This window comes from Vitis vinifera, chromosome 15 (genome assembly GCF_030704535.1).
Source record: "Vitis vinifera cultivar Pinot Noir 40024 chromosome 15, ASM3070453v1".
In the NCBI taxonomy this organism is placed as follows: Eukaryota; Viridiplantae; Streptophyta; class Magnoliopsida; order Vitales; family Vitaceae; genus Vitis; species Vitis vinifera.
Window position 1 is genome coordinate 16,506,493 of NC_081819.1, and position 16,004 is coordinate 16,522,496.

Consider the following 16,004-nt stretch of genomic DNA (forward strand, 5'->3'; position numbering starts at 1 on the left):
AGAATTAAAAGCCTCCTAACCCTTACTGGCGTATATGCTGGTGGCAGCATAGCAAGAGAGATTGGCAGCTTGATTCAGATAAGAAGACTGGGAGTGATGCATGTCACTGAAGAGTGAAGACAATGTATGTGAGCTATTTTCTCAGTTATGAAGATGCAAGAACTGTTATGCTTCTCTCTCCAAGTGATTACAAGAAGACCCATATCCAACTGCAGTCCAATTTGAGAATATGCGTAATGTTATCTCCAAGTTTGCTTATATCAACAGAAATTGGATTGAACAGACAGCAGCATTTGCGTTCTTATCCCCATCTGTGGAACAGTCCAGATCCCTACCAAAATAGTTATGTCCCCTCATCCCACCCCTTTTATAGCTGAAACCAAGGTATTAACGGAACTGCTTACTCCATCAAAGAATGCATAGTCAAAAGGGAAGTTGCCATTCCCATATAGACTAAGAAAAGGGTAAATATTTACAATGATAGGTGCAATATTCTTGTTCAGGATTTTCCAGGGAGCTGCACATTCTAGGTCATGAATTCATTGATGTCAGATTTTCCAGGGGGAAAAAAACAGAAGAGGAAAATTTTCATGTTTTTAGCTTGCACCAATTTCCAAAGTTTTTAGTGATTTAGCATAAATGCTCAAACAAGAAGTTCCCTGGGCCAACTATTGCACTAACATTGTTTGCTGAAAACTAATTACACCAAATCTATAAATTTTCCCGACTGCTCATGGCTACTGTGCGAATTTGTCATATCATGGATGCACCATGTCATTATTTTGAGCAATTAAACACAATAAAAAAACTATTATCATTATTATTAATATTTACTAATACAGCAACAATTAGTCACAATAAAAATTCTACTAACAGGATAGCCACAATATCCAACCAAATTAATCTTTTCCAATAAATTTAATTTAGTCATAAGCAACCAACTTGGAAATAATGTAAAGTTTTTCAAATTCAGTCATAAGCAACCAATTCGGCACCACACTTTCAAGTTTAAGCTGCATTTAAGAAATAAAATCAAAGCATAAGAATTTAATTATACAACACAATCAGGATTACCAATTACATCAGCTTCAAAAAGATGAACAAGATTTTGAGGACCAGGAGATCGAATTACAGGATCTTGGCTCTCAATGCAGGCTAGTAGAACAGCATGCACAGGACAAAGCAGAGAGAAAATAGTTTTAAGAAAACCATACCAAAAGAAACAAGATAACAGGTTTTTTTTGCAAACATCCTGAATGGAAGCAGTCATACTTAACACAGATATTCTCTCATACATGAACTCAGTGAACCCTTTGGAAGTAACACTCCCTGAAAATAGAAGTAACGACTGAAATAAAATTTCTGCAAAAGGAACTGAACCAACAATAGAAGAAAGTAATGTAGTTGAGATTGCTGTCTGAGCATTGAAATTTACATCCGATTCAAATCCAGATCATCATGGACACTTACAATCATAGCCTAGCAGTAAACTTCATATTGATTCTCTGAAGATCACAAATCATAACAAGGGAACCACTCAATTTTTCAAAAATAAAAAATCATTTAGGGACAAAGGAATGCAATGTTATAGCTTTAAAAAAGAAAAGAAAACATAACATATAACAAAAACATTCCTGAAGGCCACACTAATCCTATTCTCACCTAAATCCGTCAGAACTTGTTAAAAACACTGTCAAAATTTCTCATCATTGCTCCAATCTGCGAGTAATTAACAGCCTAAATGTGGATAAAGATAAAAATCCATCAGCACTTCAAACAAGAATCAGTTTGTTTCTGATTAAAAAAAAGAAATGAAGAAAGATGAATGAAGCCACAGGCAACAGAAGCAATATTTCAGATACCACACCCCTGTTTCTTTCCCTGCTTTGACAGACCTAGTTGAGCCAGTATGTACTTGAGCTCCTTTAAACAAGAATCAGTTTGTTTCTGATTAAACAAAAGAAATGAAGAAAGATGAATGAAGCCACAGGCAACAGAAGCAATATTTCAGATACCACACCCCTGTTTCTTTCCCTGCTTTGACAGACCTAGTTGAGCCAGTATGTACTTGAGCTCCTTTAAACAAGAATCAGTTTGTTTCTGATTAAACAAAAGAAATGAAGAAAGATGAATGAAGCCACAGGCAACAGAAGCACTATTTCAGATACCACACCCCTGTTTCTTTCGGAATCTTTCCCTGCTTTGACAGACCTAGTTGAGCCAGTATGTACTTGAGCTCCTTTACTTGAAAATATGCCAATTTGTCCTACAGGATGAGAATGAAAAAGTGTTGCTAATAAACACACTGCCAAGGAAAAAATCTCCACCGATCCTAACAATTTGGTCATACACATTGCTAAATAGAAACTTCCCTGACAGACAAGAAGCACTGTTCCAGTGGCAGTTCAAGAAAATTTCTAGGGTTAAAAGAAAGATTTCCTGATCCATAGAGTGGGGGGGTTTCGTAGCATTAAATGAACTAATTTATATAAAGCCACATCATTCTAATCATATCTATCTGTTGAAGAAGAACCAGCCTTGAACTAGGGACTGTTAGAGCAGAAACTAAAAGGAAAAACAACCAGTTTGCAAGAACTTCTCTTAGGACTAAAATCAAACAGCTGGTACGCAATCAACCAAGGTCAAGAACACAAGAGACTTATCGTGGTTCGATCAACTTGATCTACATCCACACTGATTTCCTGAAGCCTTTATTCAAGTGTGCTAACCAGAGATTACACAAGAATCAAAACAAAGAAATTACAAGCTTTTCCCAAGAACCCTCCTCACCTCTGTTTCTCTCTATCTCAAGATAACCTAAACAGACCTATGGTTATGGATTTGCAAAGCTCTCTTTTCTGTTTCTTGCTCTCTGTTTCTTGCTCTCTGTTCTATACAACTGAATGCCTCCACTCTGTTTCTCCCGAGACTGCACCCTTTTATATCAATCACAAGCCTCTAACTAACTAACAAATGCTCCCATCTGTTATTTGCTTAGTCAACAGCCTTGCCACTTGTCACTTGATAGTTGGCAATCTCTACAAAACTCCACCTTGACAACCTATTAAGTTGACAAGTGTCTGAACTACCTTCAGGTCTCAGTACCTTCCCTAATGGGAAGTCTTCAGCAATCTCCCATGTTGATCAAATTCAAACAGTGTTTGAACTTAGTCACATTTAGAGACTTAGTCAACATGTCGGATGGATTGTCTTTAGTATGAACTTTTCCTACTCCAATCTCTCCTGCAGCAATGATATCTCTCACAAAGTGCAATCTTACATCAATGTGTTTGGACCTTTCGTGGAAGGATTGATTCTTGGCTAAATGGATTGCACTTTGGTTATCACAATATACAACAACTTTACCTCTGTACATAGCCAATTCTTCTGTAATACCCTTCAGCCAAATTGCCTCCTTCACAGCCTCTGTCATTGCCATGTATTCAGCTTCAGTGGTTGAAAGAGCTACCACTGATTGAAGGTTGGCCTTCCAACTCACTGCTCCTCCAAACACTGTGAATACATATCCAGTAAGAGACTTTCTGGTGTCAATGTTTCCAGCATAATCAGCATCTACAAACCCTTGTAGCTGAGTTTCCAATTGACTATTACCTCCATAAACCAGGCCCAAGCTTCTAGTACCAGCTAAGTATTGAAAAAGCCACTTTACTGCTTGCCAATGTGGCTTTCCAGGGCAGCTCATGTATCTACTTATCATGCTAACCGCATATGCAAGATCAGGCCGAGAACACACCATAGTGTACATCACACTACCCACCATGCTAGCATAAGGTATCCTTTCCATAAACCTTTTCTCTTCATGAGTCTCAGGTGCTTGTGTTATGGAAAGTCTAAAATGTTGTCCTAGAGGAGTACTCACTGTCTTTACATTATTCATCTCAAATCTGCTTAGTACCTTTGAGATGTATGAATTTTGAGAAAGCCTAAGTACCCTCTTGCTCCTGTCTCTTTCTATCTCCATTCCCAAAATCCTCTTGGCTGAACCAAGATCTTTCATTTCAAATTCAGCCTTAAGCATCTCTTTGACTTGCTCCAAGTGTCTTTTCTCCTTACATGCCACCAGCATGTCATCTACATATAGTAAAAGATATACCATGCTGTCTTCAGTTAGCTTAAAATATACACATCCATCATGGCTGCTCCGATTGAATCCAATATCCAGCATGTACTTATCAAATCTCTTATACCATTGCCTAGGTGATTGCTTTAGACCATAAAGAGATTTCTTAAGTAAACATACCTGACCATCCTTGATTCCTTCCCCAAAGCCTTCAGGTGGTTGCATATAAATCAGCTCATCAAGCTCTCCATGCAAGAATGCTATCTTCACATCTAGTTGATCCAGCTCCAAGTCTTCATGAGCTACAAAAGCCAACAGCAATCGGATTGAGCTGTGTTTGACTACAGGAGAGAATATCTCATTGTAGTCAACTCCCTCCTTTTGTGAAAACCCCTTAGCCACCAGCCGTGCCTTGTACCTTGGAGCCTCATTCCCTAGTGTCCCTTGCTTTCTTTTGAAAACCCACTTGGAGCCTACTACCTTTCGGTCCTTGGGTTTAGTGACTAATTCCCAAGTCTCATTTTTCCTTAAGGAATCCATCTCCTCTTGTATAGCTTTTACCCACTGATCAGCCTCATTGCTATTGATGGCTTCTTGGTATGTTTTTGGTTCCATATCCACTATTTCTTCAGCTACACTCAATGCAAATGCTGTCATTTCAGCTTGGCCATATCTCTTGGGAGGTTTGACTTGTCTTTTCTGCCTGTCTCTTACCAGATTATAGGATTCCAGCCCTTGAGTTGGTTCATTTTGTCTTTCATGTACAATTTCTTCTTGAGTTGTCTTTGATGAAGTCTCTTTAGACTTTTCAGGTTGCAAAGTCTCATGCTCCACCTCAAACTGTAACTGATCTAACCCTTCCACATCTTTGGCTGGAGTTTGTTTTGACATATCTTGCTCATTAAAAGTTACATCTCTGCTAATTATACACTTCCCTTTGCCTTGTGTTTCTATCCACAACTTGTAACCTTTAACTCCTTTCGGATACCCCAAGAAAATACACTTTACAGCCCGTGGTTCTAACTTATCTGTTTTGGTGTGTACATAAGCTGTGCATCCAAAAACTTTGAGATGTTGATAATCTGCAGCTTTCCCAGTCCACTTTTCTTGAGGGGTTTTGAATTGTAATGCTGATGATGGGCTCCTGTTGATCAAATGGACAGCTGTTTCTGCAGCCTCAGCCCAAAAAACCTTTGACAACCCTGAACTTGACAGCATGCATCTCACCCTCTCCAAAATGGTCCTATTCATGCGCTCAGCTAGGCCATTTTGTTGAGGTGTATATCTGACAGTTCTATGTCTAGCTATGCCTTCCTTTTGACACAATGAATTAAAATCATTTGATAGGAATTCAAGCCCATTATCCGTTCTCAACTTCTTCACTTTTCTGCTTGTCTGAGTTTCAACCAGAATTTTCCACTCTTTGAACTTTAGGAAGGTCTCACTTTTATTTTTAAGAAAATAAATCCACACTTTCCTAGAGTAATCATCAATAAGAGTTAAGAAGTACCTTGCTCCACCTATTGATGGTACCCGTGATGGTCCCCACAAGTCAGAGTGTATGTAGTCCAGCTGGTTTTGTGTTTCATGTATTGCTTTGGCAAACTTCACCCTTGTAGCCTTGCCAAACACACAATGTTCACAAAAGGGCAAATCTGTTAGCTTGTAGTTTCCCAACACTCCTTGCTTCTCCAGCTCTTGTAGTCCCCTGTGGCTGATGTGACCAAGCCTCTGATGCCATAGCTTGGTTGTCCCCACATCCTCCTTCAGCACAGTAGAAACTTTCCCTGTCACAGTTTGGCCTATAAGAGTGTACAACCCATTTTTTATTGTCCCTTTCATGACAGTAAGTGAACATCTAGCAACTCTCAAAGAGTTAGGTTCTGACTTGAATGTATATCCTGACTTGTCCAACATTCCAAGTGAGATAAGGTTCCTTTTTAACTCGGGTATATACCTAACATCTTCAAGAACTCTTTCAATGCCATCATAGTGCTTGATCCTGACAGTACCAGTACCTAGAATCTTGCAATGTTTATTGTTGCCTAGCAGAACATAACCTCCATCAGCTTCTTTAAAGTCTTCAAACCAAGCTTTGATAGGACACATGTGAAAAGAGCACCCTGAATCAAGTATCCACTCCTTACTCGAGTCCACCTCTGCCACATTCAGCACCTCAGCACTGTCATATCCATCCAAAATCACAGCAGCATCACCTTCATTCACGGTTTTCTTGACTGTGTTTTGTCTCCTATCCGGGCAATCTTTCTTGAAGTGCCCTTCCTTGTGACAGATAAAACACTTGAACTTCTTGGTCTTGGATTTTGATCTGGACTTTGAATTCTTGCCCTTCTTTTCTCGTTTTTCAGATCTGCCCCTGATGTTTAAACCCTCACCCGACTCCTCCTTGGATTCTTCTTGTTTCTGTAATTCTCTAGCATGCAAAATGGACTGCACCTCATCAAAGGTCAGGCTGTCTCTCCCATACATTATGGCATCTTTCATGTTAGTGTATGATGCATCTAAAGAAGTCAGTAATAGAATTGCTTTATCTTCGTCTGATATTGTGATATCAATATTTTCCAAATCCAAGATTATCTTATTGAAGTGATCAAGATGATCTTCAATTGACATACCTGGGGTCATCTTGAAAGTATATAACTTGATCTTCTTATGTAATCGGTTTGCTAATGACTTGGTCATGTATAGGCTCTCAAGCTTGAGCCACACCTCAGCTACAGACTTTGCTTTGGCCACCTCTCTCAACACAGTATCACCTAAAGAAAGAATGATAGCACTGTGAGCTTTCTCCAACAGCTCTATTTTTTGTTTTTCTTGCATGGTACTGGGTAGGTTTTTCTCTCCAAGTAGGGCATCTTGGAGCCCTTGTTGAACCAGCAATGCCCTCATCTTTAGTCTCCATAACCCGAAATCATTTTTGCCCGTAAACTTTTCTACATCAAACTTTGCAGTCCCCATTATAACCCAAAGGCTCTGATACCAATTGTTGAAGAAGAACCAGCCTTGAACTAGGGACTGTTAGAGCAGAAACTAAAAGGAAAAACAACCAGTTTGCAAGAACTTCTCTTAGGACTAAAATCAAACAGCTGGTACGCAATCAACCAAGGTCAAGAACACAAGAGACTTATCGTGGTTCGATCAACTTGATCTACATCCACACTGATTTCCTGAAGCCTTTATTCAAGTGTGCCAACCAGAGATTACACAAGAATCAAAACAAAGAAATTACAAGCTTTTCCCAAGAACCCTCCTCACCTCTGTTTCTCTCTATCTCAAGATAACCTAAACAGACCTATGGTTATGGATTTGCAAAGCTCTCTTTTCTATTTCTTGCTCTCTGTTCTATACAACTGAATGCCTCCACTCTGTTTCTCCCGAGACTGCACCCTTTTATATCAATCACAAGCCTCTAACTAACTAACAAATGCTCCCATCTGTTATTTGCTTAGTCAACAGCCTTGCCACTTGTCACTTGATAGTTGGCAATCTCTACACTATCAAATGCATTCAGTAAGGCATTCAAAATTGAAAACCAATATAGCTAGACTGAAGGCCAACTTGAGCTCATAATGACACAAAAACCTGCCAACCCAAGCCTGTGAAACTATTGAGTTCAACTCTGAAGAGAAAGTAACAATGGAAGAGAAACCAACAATCGAAGTAAAAATAATAAAGAATAAACTGAAAAGTGATTTTGTAATATAGTCCTATACAAGTTGGAATTTTAATTTTCACCGCAATATTCAAAAATTGATCTCCTTCAGAGATTAATGTCCTCCCTTAGTTCAGTGTTTTTCTTTCCTTCTTTGGTAGATTCAAGAGTGTGGTCTTTGTCATCATCAGGCTTGTTTTCAGTGAAATCTTTTTTCTTGGCCTTGTCAAAAGTCTCAAATCCTATCTTGTTCCTTCCTGCCAAGTTTTTGTGGAGTTCAAAAGCCCCCTCAAAGGTTAAGGCCCTCGCTTCGTTAGTGGCACATGGGAAGGTAAACACCAATGACAAGTTGCAATTGAGAAGACCCTACAAATCCCTTTGTCCTCAATGGTGCATTCTTTGCAAAGGAAATGGAGAATTGATCGACCACCTTTTTCTTCATTGTCCTGTTACCATTGGACTCTGGCACAAGTTGTTCAATCTAGCAAGGTTGGCTTAGGTCCCTCCAAGAAGTATTGAGGACATGTTGGTTATTTCTTTTAAAGGCTTGGGGAACTCATTAAAAGGCAAGAGACTTTGACAAATCGTTTGCCTTACTTTGTTATGGATGGTGTGGCAAGAGAGAAACAATAGGATCTTTGAGGATAAGGGGAGAACGGAAGAGATGTTATGGGACTTGATTATGTTCCATTCCTCTCTTTGGGCCTCTTGTACTGCAGCTTTTAGAAGAGTTCCTCTAAGTGTTTTACAACTCAACTGGACTGCGGTTTGTGATTCAAAAGTTTGGGAGTGTTGGGGTTTTTTTTTGTTTTTAGTTTTCTATAGTTGGGTGTTTTCTCCGTTTGTTTAGTTTTAGTTTTTGTGGGAAGGACCTCTCATCCTTCTCCTCTTGGTTTCTTCTCTTTCTCTTGTATCTCTTCTTTCTCTTGTTTCTTTTCTTCTATTAATTTATTTTTCTTCGTTTCTGGTAAAAAAAAAAAATAGTCCTATACACAAATAGAACAAGGGAAGCCAGTAAAAGTTGAAGGACAATGCTCAAAGATTTGGATAAATATGCAATATGTCATTCTCAACCATATGACTATGCCATACTTAAAGCATTTATTATGCCCAGACTCCTTTTCTTTCTCCGAAGGCATAGTTTCTACTCTGGGATTTCATTTGTTTGCATATATAAAGGATAAAAATAAGCACAACTTTATAAAAAAAATCCATATTCTAAAGTACCTCTTCAACAGTTCTTCCAGTTATCTCTGATAGTATTTTCAAAGTAGGTGCTACCACTGTTCTGACAATTGAGGTTGTCCAACAGACTAATAGGGGGAAAACAGAGACAGACACTGAGAAAAAGAGAGGTTAACTCAGATCCATGATATGTTACTGAAAGTTTTTCAAATGGAATAAATGATGAATACCAAAATTTAATCTTACCATGTGGTTTATATGCTAGATACTATGGGCAACCTTTGAGGCAAAAAAATCAGCAGTAATGCATTACAATATTTCAATATTATTTCTAGTCAATGGTTTTGCAGAAATAAAAAATCTAGCAAAACCTAAAGCAAAGGATATAATATGAGATCACAATGAAAATAATAGAGAAAAGAATGTGCTTACATTAACTGATGAGTAACAGTCACAAAAAAACATAGAATTAACTTGACGTTTGGTATATGTACATATATTGATTGGCAAACATAGATTTATTTTAAAAAAAATGCCTAATTAAAGAAGGGATCAAAACCCAGCCTGCAGTAAGTATATAAAGGGCAAAAGGAAAAGAAAAAGAAAACATCCTCCTATTAACAAGCCCAACCAGTCCAGAAAATCTAAAATAGACAAACATTTACATCCTACAGTGAGGCGCTTTCTAATACAAAGGACCAGATACAAAAATGAAGGCATGTTTGAGCAGCTGAACTATTTGCTTCACAGCTTAGAAGGATCCACTTGAATCAACAACAATTTCTTGCTGCGTCCTCCTCTTCATCCATCACTGGTTCATCAGGTTCTTCCGCTAGAAATTGCTGCACAAACAGTGTTTCCATTTGGTAATTAATCGCTTCAAGTTTATCTTTGGTTCTGTACTTTGGTTGCCTTCCAGGGTTTTCAGTCCTGTTGTCTTCTTGCTATTTCTTTTATATCAGTTGATACCAGACTTCACCTCTTTTCAGTTTGGAGGCCAGCATTGGCCGCTCCTCATCACCCTTCCAATCAGAGATAATCAGGCATGCCTCCACACCACGGAGTTGAGAGTTCATAAATTTTTATTTTTTTTTCAATCCCATGGCTCTTGTTTTGAAGCATATTTTTCGAAACCTGGCCTTAGGAATGAGGGCCAGTGGCTGCCTTGAGTGAACCATGACAGATAAATCTTCTGAAATATTAGAGAAAAAAATATTTACATTCGCTGAAAAGTGATTATTCTTGCTATATACATGATCACACAAACTGCTGCTACTTTATCTGGGTACCTCAGCATTTCAGGAGTGAGCAATATGGTTACTTCAAGGATAAACAAAAGTAGAAATTAGCACTCAAGAAAGATGATACTGACCCTCTACTGGGAGCTACTACCGGGGATGATGATGTCTGAACAGCAGTAGTACTGGAACCGGAACGTGTTGCAGCTACAGCAGTCGAAGTAGGAACACCTACAAAAAGATACACATAATCACACAAATTGCTGCTACGTTATCTGGTACCTCAACATTTAAGGAATGAACAATACGGTTACTTGAAGGATAAAACAAAGGGAAAGTTTTTTTTTTTCCTTTTATCAAGTTGTAAAATTTTAAAATTAATCCAAAAATAATTCAAAATAAAAAGACTTTCCTAATTATTTGACATTTTCATAATATTAATAAAAACTAGTTAAAACACGCGTAATATTAAAATTTTACATATTAGTGCTTTCTTTATAAAATTTGTTTAATTAAAATTGTAAATATAATGAAAATAATTTTTAAAATAGAAAATAAATTTGAATTTGAAAAATATATTGAATAAATATTCCAATTTATCTTCTCCAATATGACAATAAATTTTTCATTAAGGGTGCATCATTAATAACCTGTTGGACCGGGAAGCACTTCTAACTTTTATAACTTTTATTCTAAGTGTTTAGAAAGTCTAAAAAGGTTTTTTAAAATTAATATTAAATGTATTTTAAAAGTGAGTTTAATAATGATTTTAGAAAGTATTTATATCATTTTTAACATTTGAAAGTTTTTATTTTCAAATATCATAAATGTTAAAGACACTTTCAAAAATCACTATCAAATATAAGAATACGTATTGAAGTGTTTTTACTTGAATTGTTTTCAATAAAAGTAATTTCACATAAATCATCTTTAAGAGAATCACAAGTGTCTCCAAAAAACATTATAAGTGATTTTTCAAATTTTAAAAAATGTTTTATAAATTTTGTCAAACGCTTAATATTTTTTCAAAAACAATTTTTATACTAAAAAAATCTTCCTAAAATTACTAACAAACAAACTCTAAATTATTATTATTCTTTTACATTTTTACCATTTATTTTATTTAAAATATTTAGTGATTCTTAGAAGTGTTTCTAGTATTTCTAACACTTGAAAATTTTTACCTATTAAAAATATTTCCTAAAATCAATGTCAAGTGTACTCTTAGAGTGCATTGAACAATGATTTTATAAAGTATTTATATTTTTTTAATACTTTAAAAATAAAAACACTTCCTAAAATCATTATCAACTCGTTTGGCAGTGATTTTAGGAAGTGCTTCTAACTTTTTTAACACTTGAAAAATTTTATCATTCAAGTGTTATAAATACTATAAACTTTTTCTAAAATCACTACCAAACACATTCTAGTTAGTGTTAGAAATATAAAAATTTTAGGAAGTGTTTTTAACTTTTTTAATACTTAAAATATAAAATTTTTCAAGTGTTACAAAAGTTAGTGTTAGAAAAATTATGCTAATCCAACCAAAGGTAATCACTATAAAGGAGGGGTGAAAAGGGTGATAGTCTCTTTTTATAAATTTAAAAAGATTGAATGTAAGAGACAATTATATGCAAGTATATGATAAAACAATATAAAGACAATTGCATATAAAGTAAAATAATAGGGAAGAGATAATGTAAACACGAGATTTTATAGTGGTTTGGCACAACCTGACCTATATCCACTCTCCTCTAGCTTCAATCCCGAGCTTGAAGTTTCACTATTTCAAGGCTTCTAAACCAAGCCTTCAAGCAATACAATTGAATTATGGTTCCAATCTATCTTCTTGGACTTTTAGCTCCAAGCACCCTTTACATTTTTCAAGAGATATCCCACTCTTGAACAACCCCTCAAGTAATACTCATCACTTAAGAATCCCTAAGTGATATCTCACACTTAGACTTTTCTTCTCAAAGATTTACAAATGATTTCACAAAATCCTAGTACAAAAATTTAGGCTCAAAACAAGAAAACTATGATTGAATGGTACACTAATGATATGCAAGTTTTAGAACAATGGTGCACTCAAAAAAAATCTCCCAATGCTCAAATATATTCAAGAAAGATTTATGAAGGTTAAGCTTATGAAACAATGAAGATTGGAGTCTTTTTATAGAAGAAAACAACCAAAATAGTCATTGGAGGTTCGACCCGTCGACTTGGGGATCGACCGATTGACTAGCTGTTGGCATTTAATGCTTGGAAAATGACTGTTAGACCTCGATTGGCCCTTGATTGGACCTCAACAGGTTGAGGTGGGGGTCGACCGGTTCTTATTCAACCTTGATCGATTGAACAATCGTTATGAAAGAGAGATAAAGTTTTTTTTGCACTCTTCGACCGGTTGAGTTGGGGGTCGACCGATTCCTCATCCGGTTCAACCAATTGAGCCGTTTTTTGTTCAACAACCAACTTTTTCAACTTAAAACCTTTTAAACAAGTTTGAAAAATATTTGACACAAGATTTTAGTTAAAAACATGAAATCATCCAATTTTAAAATATTTAAAACAAAATAACTCTTGGATGATTTTGGTGCATAAGTAAAGAATGTAATGCATGAAAATCTTATTATACAAACAACTTTACAAAGAGATTTTATAAAGCTTGGATCTTGAAAAACACTTCTCTTTGAGATGGTCTTCTTCTTCATGAATTCTCCTTGGCTTGATTTGTCTTTGTGATTGCCACTTTGAAAATTGTCTTACCTAATCACACTTGAAATATAATCATTAGTTTTAAACCTTACTTTGTTATCATCAAAATCGAAATTAACCAAACATTGGTTTCACAGTTAAAAACACTTCTTAGAATCACAATCAAATGCACTCTTTGAGCCTATTTGATAATGATTGTAAAAAATGTTTTTATCCGTTCTAACACTTAAAAGATAAAAAAATTTCAAATGTTAAAAATACTATAAACGCTTCTTATAATCACTACCAAAATATAAATTTTGAAATATTAAAAATGTTAGAAATATTTTCTATAATCACTATAAAATACACTTAATTTTAAAATGATTTAACTAATATGAAGTTTTCTTCTACAATTTGCAAGGGGGAAGTATGAAAAATTAATAACTCCCCATAAAGATTTTTCCTAAACATCATACCTAAAACTCACCTATTGCTTCCCGACACAAACGCGAACATATAGAGTTCATATAAATGCCTAGTTTTAAAGCTTTTAATTTTTCCAACCGTTTTGTTGAATGTTATAGACATTTATTGAGTGAAATGTACCTTGACTGGATCCATAACGTGTTACCATGCCCTAATATTAAGATCTACATTTTCTCTAAATTTCCATAATTCATTTAATATGTCATAGACATCTAACAATTTCGTATCTTAAATGAATTTGACTTTTGAGCAACTTCAAATCGCCTACAACTCTCCTGAAACATAAAATATATCGGATTCAATGCAATAATGGAACAAAATTATCGATCTAATGTAACACATCATTGATTCAATATAATGATAATATTATCTAGATATATTATCATACTTCATTTTTTGGTTTTTATTTAAAAAAATTTAATTATTTTATAGTATTTATAGATATTAAAATATTTTTTTATTGAAGTTTTATCTTAAAGTTAAGCTTTTCATAAATTGATTTTTAAAAATTCAAATCCTATAAAGGATATGAGAGATACTATAGAGAATATAAATAGTGCCCTATAATCCTTTATATTAAGATTATTTGCGATTGATTGGATAAAATACATTATAGAGTAAAAGATGAGAGAATATATTCTATGAAATAAAAATAATATATATGATTATTTAATATATATAAAATATTTTTAATATATTTAATAATATAATATAATATAATATTTTTTATTTATAAACTTTAAATATTTCAATTATAAATATTATTAACAAAAAAAGTATAAACTAAAAATTGATTTCCAAAGATTTTTGGTGACATAATGCTTTCTTGCATTAAAAAATAAATAAATAAATAAAATCAAAAGTCCATAACAGTGTATAAAATTAGAAAGGCATAATTATTCCGGGAATCTAGTAATAGAAACTTTGTTTATTGGGCAATTATTAGATTAAGAAAAGGAGTAGTGATGAGATAAAAGTCAGAGGCCACATGAGAGCCCCGTACAATAATGAGGCAACGCACGTGTCACGTGCCTTTCCACCTAAATTAATGCTCATTTCCCTTTTATTTACAATTTCCATCCTAACGCCAGCTCCATTCATTTCATCAAAACTTAACCGAGATAAAAAAAATAATAATTTCTGACATTTTATTTTTTTATAGAAAATTAAATTATATAAATATTTAATTAATTATTACGTTCAACTTTTAAAAACAAAAATAATTTTTTTATTTTTTTATTTTCTTGAAGTATTTTCCGTTTTATTTATTTTACCGTGGTAAAAAATTTGGGTAAAATTGAATTTTGAATTTAGAGTTTTTTTTTTTTTTTGTTTTTTAGAAGAAAAGGAATGGGTAGGGGCTAGGAATAGAAAATGGAGTTGCCTAATAAAGAGGTGACACGTGGATAAAGGAAAGGGAAGCAACATGAAGGAGCATTGTAGCATGATGGAGCTGTCTCCCACCATGCATGCCTCCTGACGCAATCCATGTGCCTTGGGCTACCCTTTTATCTTATCTCGTGCATGCTGGGCCCCACTCCCCATATTCAATCTACCCGACGTGTCCCTCCTCCATTTCTTCCTTAAAATCTCACCGACATTGACACTTATTTATTGTCCACTTCTCATACTACGTGGAATTAACTTTATAAATTTTAAAATAATAATAAAAAAATCTTTAATTTCAATTTACTACCATATAAAAAAAATAATTAAGATCCATACCTTCGCATTATATCAGAATGAGTATTATATGGACAGACCAAGACTTTTAAAAAATTATTTGATAAAGATTGGAGTATTTTAATAGAATAAATCAGCCATTACTAAATATTTGATTGCATTTGTTTAATACATGAGCACATGATGTGCACGTGCCACTCTGTCCTCGGGATCACCACTGCCCTACCATGTCACGTGATTCGAGATCTCTCCCATCGACGCTTTAGAAATTTCTCACCTTTCCTATACATAATTTATTTCTTGACTCTTTTTTTGTTTTTCTTTATTCCAAGATAGGTGCTGAGAAGATACGTTTTGCACTTGGAAATAGAATGAATACAATAATCATGTGGTAAATTTTCTTGTAATAATAAAAATGAGAATTTGTGATTACCAAGTTTGTGCATTTTACGTTCATTATGAATTCAAATGATTTTTTTAATTTAAAATATGTTTATAAAATTAAAAAGATTTATATGAACATCATAAATACCTTTCTTATGAAATTATGAAAACAAACAGATAAATATTTTTATGAGATCAAGTAAATTTTCACATTAGAGTTAAAGATCGTTCTGATTTTATTTATAATGATTTATATTTAATCATACTGATATTTTTTTAATTATTTTTTAATAAACTTAATAATATATTATTTATAGTTTTTATAAAATTAAAAGTACACATTAATATTTCATGTTCACGTTTTAATTCAAGACATGTAGTGGATTTGAGTACGGTAGATGACATGAAGGGAAAAGAAAAAGGTCAGTGGTGATGCTGACATGGAATTGGCAAGTCCAGGCTGGCAAACAAATTTGTGTCCATGTCAATGGGAGAGGTACAGGTCAGATCAAATGATAACGTACTTTTTGGGAAATATCACTGTACGGAATGTACTTATAAAGTCGGCCTTCAT

General features: G+C 34.6%; 1 long non-coding RNA gene across 1 annotated transcript; it reads right to left on the minus strand.

The window, feature by feature from the left end:
• Positions 1 to 9,377: 9,377 nt before the first annotated feature.
• LOC132255221 (uncharacterized) lies at positions 9,378 to 10,436 on the minus strand. The gene is made up of 2 exons (XR_009467883.1): positions 10,312 to 10,436; positions 9,378 to 10,131 (listed from the first exon to the last, which is right to left on the minus strand). It is a non-coding gene; the product is annotated as an uncharacterized LOC132255221 (long non-coding RNA).
• Between the last annotated feature and the right edge of the window lie 5,568 nt (positions 10,437 to 16,004).